Source organism: Pinus tabuliformis, chromosome 9, assembly GCF_031772625.1.
Source record: "Pinus tabuliformis cultivar Carrire ecotype Pingquan chromosome 9, CPIR1, whole genome shotgun sequence".
Taxonomy (NCBI): Eukaryota; Viridiplantae; Streptophyta; class Pinopsida; order Pinales; family Pinaceae; genus Pinus; species Pinus tabuliformis.
The window spans coordinates 669,531,650-669,536,965 of NC_142307.1; positions in this window are offsets into that span (position 1 = coordinate 669,531,650).

Consider the following 5,316-nt stretch of genomic DNA (forward strand, 5'->3'; position numbering starts at 1 on the left):
TTGATAGGTTAACTAGCTCACTAATTCTTGAATGTCTGGTTTTTAGAGTAGTAATTTTGTGCTATTTTTTAACACATGTTAACATGGGTATTTTTGAGAAATTCCACTTGGTTTGGAGTCCTAATACATCCAAATTAATAAAAAAAAATTGTTCCATATCATTTTCATTTGATTTTCTTGGGTATTTGACAAGTTAACTCGAGAAATAACAATATTGTAACAATCGTGTAGCAATTTTTTTTCTATATCTTCCTTGCCAAAATTCACTCCAAATTCATGGTGGAAGTAGATTTATATCCTAGGAATTCTCTGAGACCACTTTGGTTCGGTCTCAATTTAGCTCTTACATTGCTTGCTTCTTGAATGTTGATTTCTACAATTAGTCTAGATTTACTTTCTGCAATTTACTTTAGGAAAAGTGTGTTTTCCTTCTATTGAAGCCCCGAAAATCGGGTCTACAACAAGGGGGATACCCGCCCGGTCCGAACCTTGGTTGGCAGCTCCTTATCCGTTTCGTATAGTGGGTCCAACTGGGGATATGGGACCGATTTCCCAATCTATGAGTGTGTGTGTGTAGAAATTGATGTTCCTGATCTAACAGTTCCTAATTAAGCTATTATAATTCTAACTTTAATCTAATGCTATGCTATTGTATTCTAATAAGCAGAAACATCTAAGTCTATACTAACCCGGGATGTAATTCTTCTATTATGCGGTCTAAAAAGATTTCAAATAATAACTGGTAATAAAGATCATTAAGCTATTATGAGAAAAGAAATCAATAAGGATGAACCACTTCGTATAAAAAGTTAGACGAAACAGTTGTGAAGAACATATCGCATAATGAGCTATTCATACATTAAGCATAAATAAATAGCTATCACCATACAAAAGTGCCAAATGATAACTCAGGCATTCATACATTAATATATAAACAACTGAAAACTGTATCACTTTAACACATAAGCAGAAATGGTTAAGAGATAAAAGTACCATTTATAACTAGTCCTACTCATGAGCTTCAAGCGACAATGATTTATCTCCTCTTGCTCTAACATCCACTAAGAGTACAGAAGTGCAACATCAGTAGCAGATATTAAATGCAAACATCAACAAATCCTGTTCCATTCATTCATCAAAACCTCCTCGGAGTGTGCAAAAGTGCATGTTCTGAGGACAAGTTTTTGATAAATTTCTGGACCCTTCTCTAAATGCATGAGCAGGGTTTAAATACTACTAACTAAATCTAATAATAACTTATTTACAAAAATTCAGGATGCGGTTTAAATGACCGTCCTTTTTCTAAGCAAAAATAAAACAAAACTATTTCTAAAATTAAATCTAATATCTAACTATTTCTGCATTTGCTCCTTAATGTTGCAAGCATTCAGTATTTGCTTGAGTAGAGTTGGCTGACTGTCTTCCGCTTTTAGTTGAGCTAAGCAAACAGAAGTAGCAAGAGATGTCACCATCTTCTCAGCAAAATCGGTGATATACTTGAGAATCGTCCACTGACTATGTGTCTTTACTGTGCGTGCCCAGTAATAATCCAAGTTCAACTTGGTTAACCCTTGAATTGCTTTTGCCTTTTCTTTAGCTTTCTGTTTCTAGTTTGTTTTTATCATCAATTTCTTGCAATTTTCTGGGCTTGCAGGTGCCTGAGCAATTAGAAGCTTTCCTTCTCGAGCAATTTTCTCAGCAATGCGCGATTAGCGCATTGGAAACTGCCTCTGTTCCTTGATCCGGGCTTCTCTGATGCGTTTTTTTCCTTTTGCGCCTCTTTCTCTTATCGGGTATAAAGCTCAAAATCTGTAAAAATAATGATTTGTAAGCTCTTGACCCTGAGCATTAAACTATCTGTTTCTGATATCAGCATCTTTCAGGACCCATTTAACCATGGCTGTATGTGAGAGATCTGTATTGGATGGCTCAGCAGAACTTTGTGAATCTGCGGCTCTGTTGCATGCAGTGTCTGTGTATAAGGGTGCCATTTCTCTGTCTTTGGACATTGGAGCCTTGCCCTTTTTCCCCATAGTTTCCTGCACATTGCTTTGCATAACTTTTGTTCTTCATTCTTGCAGTTTACAAACGAGGTGAAAGTAATGACAATAAATAATGACAGGAAAGATTTAAATGCCACGGATATGCAAAAACACGCCACCTTACGTGAACTGGCTCTTCGATAAACACAAAACCATATTTTATTAACAACTGGCACATAACTCAATAATTATCATTAAAGCGTGTAGCCAGTTCTTGTTTTATGAAAAAAAAGTTTTTTTCTTGAATATTGAGCTAGGAAAATTTGCGATGGAATGTTTCTGCGATTTGCATCGCAGTATCGCATATCGTTGTATCACATTATTATTAGAGCAGGATCGCAATATCGCAAAATCGTAGTCTCGCAAGATCGTAGTCTCGCTTAATCGTTTAATCGTTATGTGTATTTTATGCGATTTTGCGATATGCGATATGCAATATCACATATCGGCGATTTTAAGGTTTTCCAATGTGAGTGCTCATTAATGCATGCGATGCGATGGAGTTCGCGTCGCAATCTTGCATTTTTTATCGTTTTGGCTCATAATAAGGTACCTTATCATCCTTTGCGCGATGTGATATCTCTTTAAGGAGTGACTTTACTTACTTCATCATGAAACTTAAGCTTTTTTAGATTTTTCAAAGTATTTTCCTAAATCCATGATGGTAAGTTTTATCCAAAAGGAAATATAAGCACTAATTAATTATTTTTTTAAATTTTTTGACTAAGGGTCCCCACTTATATAGTGTTATTGCTAATACTAAATAAGGAAGGGGGGTTGTTGGTGGCCACAACAATTGGCGATTCACTTGGAAGAACCAGTTATCTCTGTTTTTCTATTGAATTTTCTAAACTTCCAAAACAGAAATTTTTTTAGAAAGTTAAACTTTATTATGGAAAGATAAAGTACATTATGCTCTAACTTGTAAATGACATTTTGTTTCAACTATTTTCAACTTTGATTATTTGCTCCCTCGGGCTATTCCTTGTATTTACATCAGTCATTACTTGGTCTGTAAAGATAAAACAAAGTCTTCTCTATAAACCAGTTTTAAATATGCTCATTTGTCGTAGGTAGAGCCTCTGCTGCCAGCAGGAATTTATAGCCTTGACAGGGTTACCTGTTACCCAACAATGATCCTGTATCCTACTTAAATCAACCTACAACTTTCAAAGAAGAATCCATATCTACACTTATTGCTTTGATTTTCTTTTTTTACTCTTAAAGAACAATGTCTTGGTTTGATAGCCAATTTATGACATAGTCATTCACTTGATTTATAACTTTGCTGAACAAGCTGGATCGTGATGAAACCCCTTGTATTTTGATTGCAACAATCTTGAGTCATTGCCCTATTGTGGTGTACAGCATTGGCAAAGTCAGCAAGTTATAATATCTGTGATTATGATAAGTCGGCTCGTGATGAGACCTCTTATTCTTCAAGATGAAGTGTACCCTTGGGTTGATCCTCTGAAAGTTATGATTTCCCTAGCAGAGAGGAAGTCATTTTTTCCTTAAGATAGCTCTGGACGACAATAGTAGAGTTTTTGGAAATAGCTGTTCTACAGAGAATCTTTATTTTGTTATTGATACCTTTTATTGTACTGACATAAAACAATTTCTTCACCAAAGGTTGTTTTCATCAAACTTTATGAAGTTGAAACTAGTATCATATCAAGGCTAGAGTCTTTAACTGTATCTATCAATAATAAAGATCAATTTTCAAAAATATTTGCTATTTATACAAGCGAAAAATCAAAATCTGAAAGAGAATTGGTGTCTTTTCGTAATTGCCTAATGTAACCACTCACAACTGGTTTTATTATGAAAAGAAAAACAATTATTCTACAAAAATAGAAGAATAATCTTCTATGGAAAATATTTCTTGAGAATTTCTCCGTTAACAAGCAAAGAGTCTCTCTTACCTGCTAAATCCTGTAATACAAACGTTGACGGACCTATGACTTCTATAATTTGAAAAGGACCAAGCTACATTCTTTGAAATTTTGTATGTTTCCCTTTTTCTTCATGGGCCTTGTCCCATTTTAAAACTAAATCTCCTATCTGAAAATCTTTTCTGGTCATTATGTTTGAATCAAAAGAGGATTTTACTAGTGCTTGATGATGAGCGTGGGTTTTCTTAGCCTGTTCTCATTGTTCTTCTAATTTGATTATTTCCATTTGTCTTAGCTGTAAGGAGGAAGTTGGTACTTCATCAATGTATTGAACTAGAGACAAAGAGGGGATTGCTAAATGAGTCGGAAGAACCACTTCTTTCCCATAAACTAAATTAAAGGGAGAAGTGGCGATAGAAGCTTTTTGCATTATTCAGTCTGCCCATAAAGCATATATTAAAGCCTTATGCCAATTTTTATGATTTTGGTCAACTGTTCTTTTGATGATCCTGATTACGTTTTTATTTGTAGACTCAGCTAACCCATTGCCTTGTGGGTAATAATTAGCCGAATATTTAAGTTTGAATCCTCTTTTAAGTGCAAATTCAGTCATTGCATTTCCAAAAAAGTATGATGCATTATCAAACATTAAAGTGGAAGGCAGTCCAAACCTGGTGATTATAAATTGATCTATGAACTCAATGATATTTTCAGCATTAGCCATCTTGAGTGGAACTGCTTCTACCCACTTAGTAAAATAATCTATTTCTGTAAGGATATATCTATGTTGCTTAGAAGAGTGAGGAACGATCTCACCTATTATGTCCAATCCCCACTGACTGAAAGGTTGCTCAATGTTAACTGGCTGTAGTGGCAAGGATGGTTTCTTTTGTCTCCCAGTAGTAGTTTGGCAGACTTGACATTTCCTCATGTAACTATGTGAGTCTTTGAATAATGTGGGCCAGTAATACCTTGCGCACAAGATTTTATGTGCAGTAGCATCTCCAGCATAGTGCCCGCTTGCTGGCCCATCGTGGAGTTCTTGCAAAACTGTTTCAGCTTCAGATTTCTCAAGGCATCTAAGGAGAACAGAATCATAATTTATTCTAAAAAGAATATCATTTATGAGCTGATATTGTTTGGATTTCAACCTTAGCGCTCTTTTCTTAGTATGATCAAGGTGTGAAGGAGCATACCCATTCTTAAGATAATAAATGATATCAAAATATAATGATTCTGCATCGTTTAGGCTTACCTTGCACATTCGTACCTCTGCAGATGGAATTTCAGAATTTTGCGACGCTCCAGCCAGCATTTTGCAAAAGCCTTGACCTCTTACAATGTTTGCTGGTTTGATTTCTATGTCATATTCCTGTAAG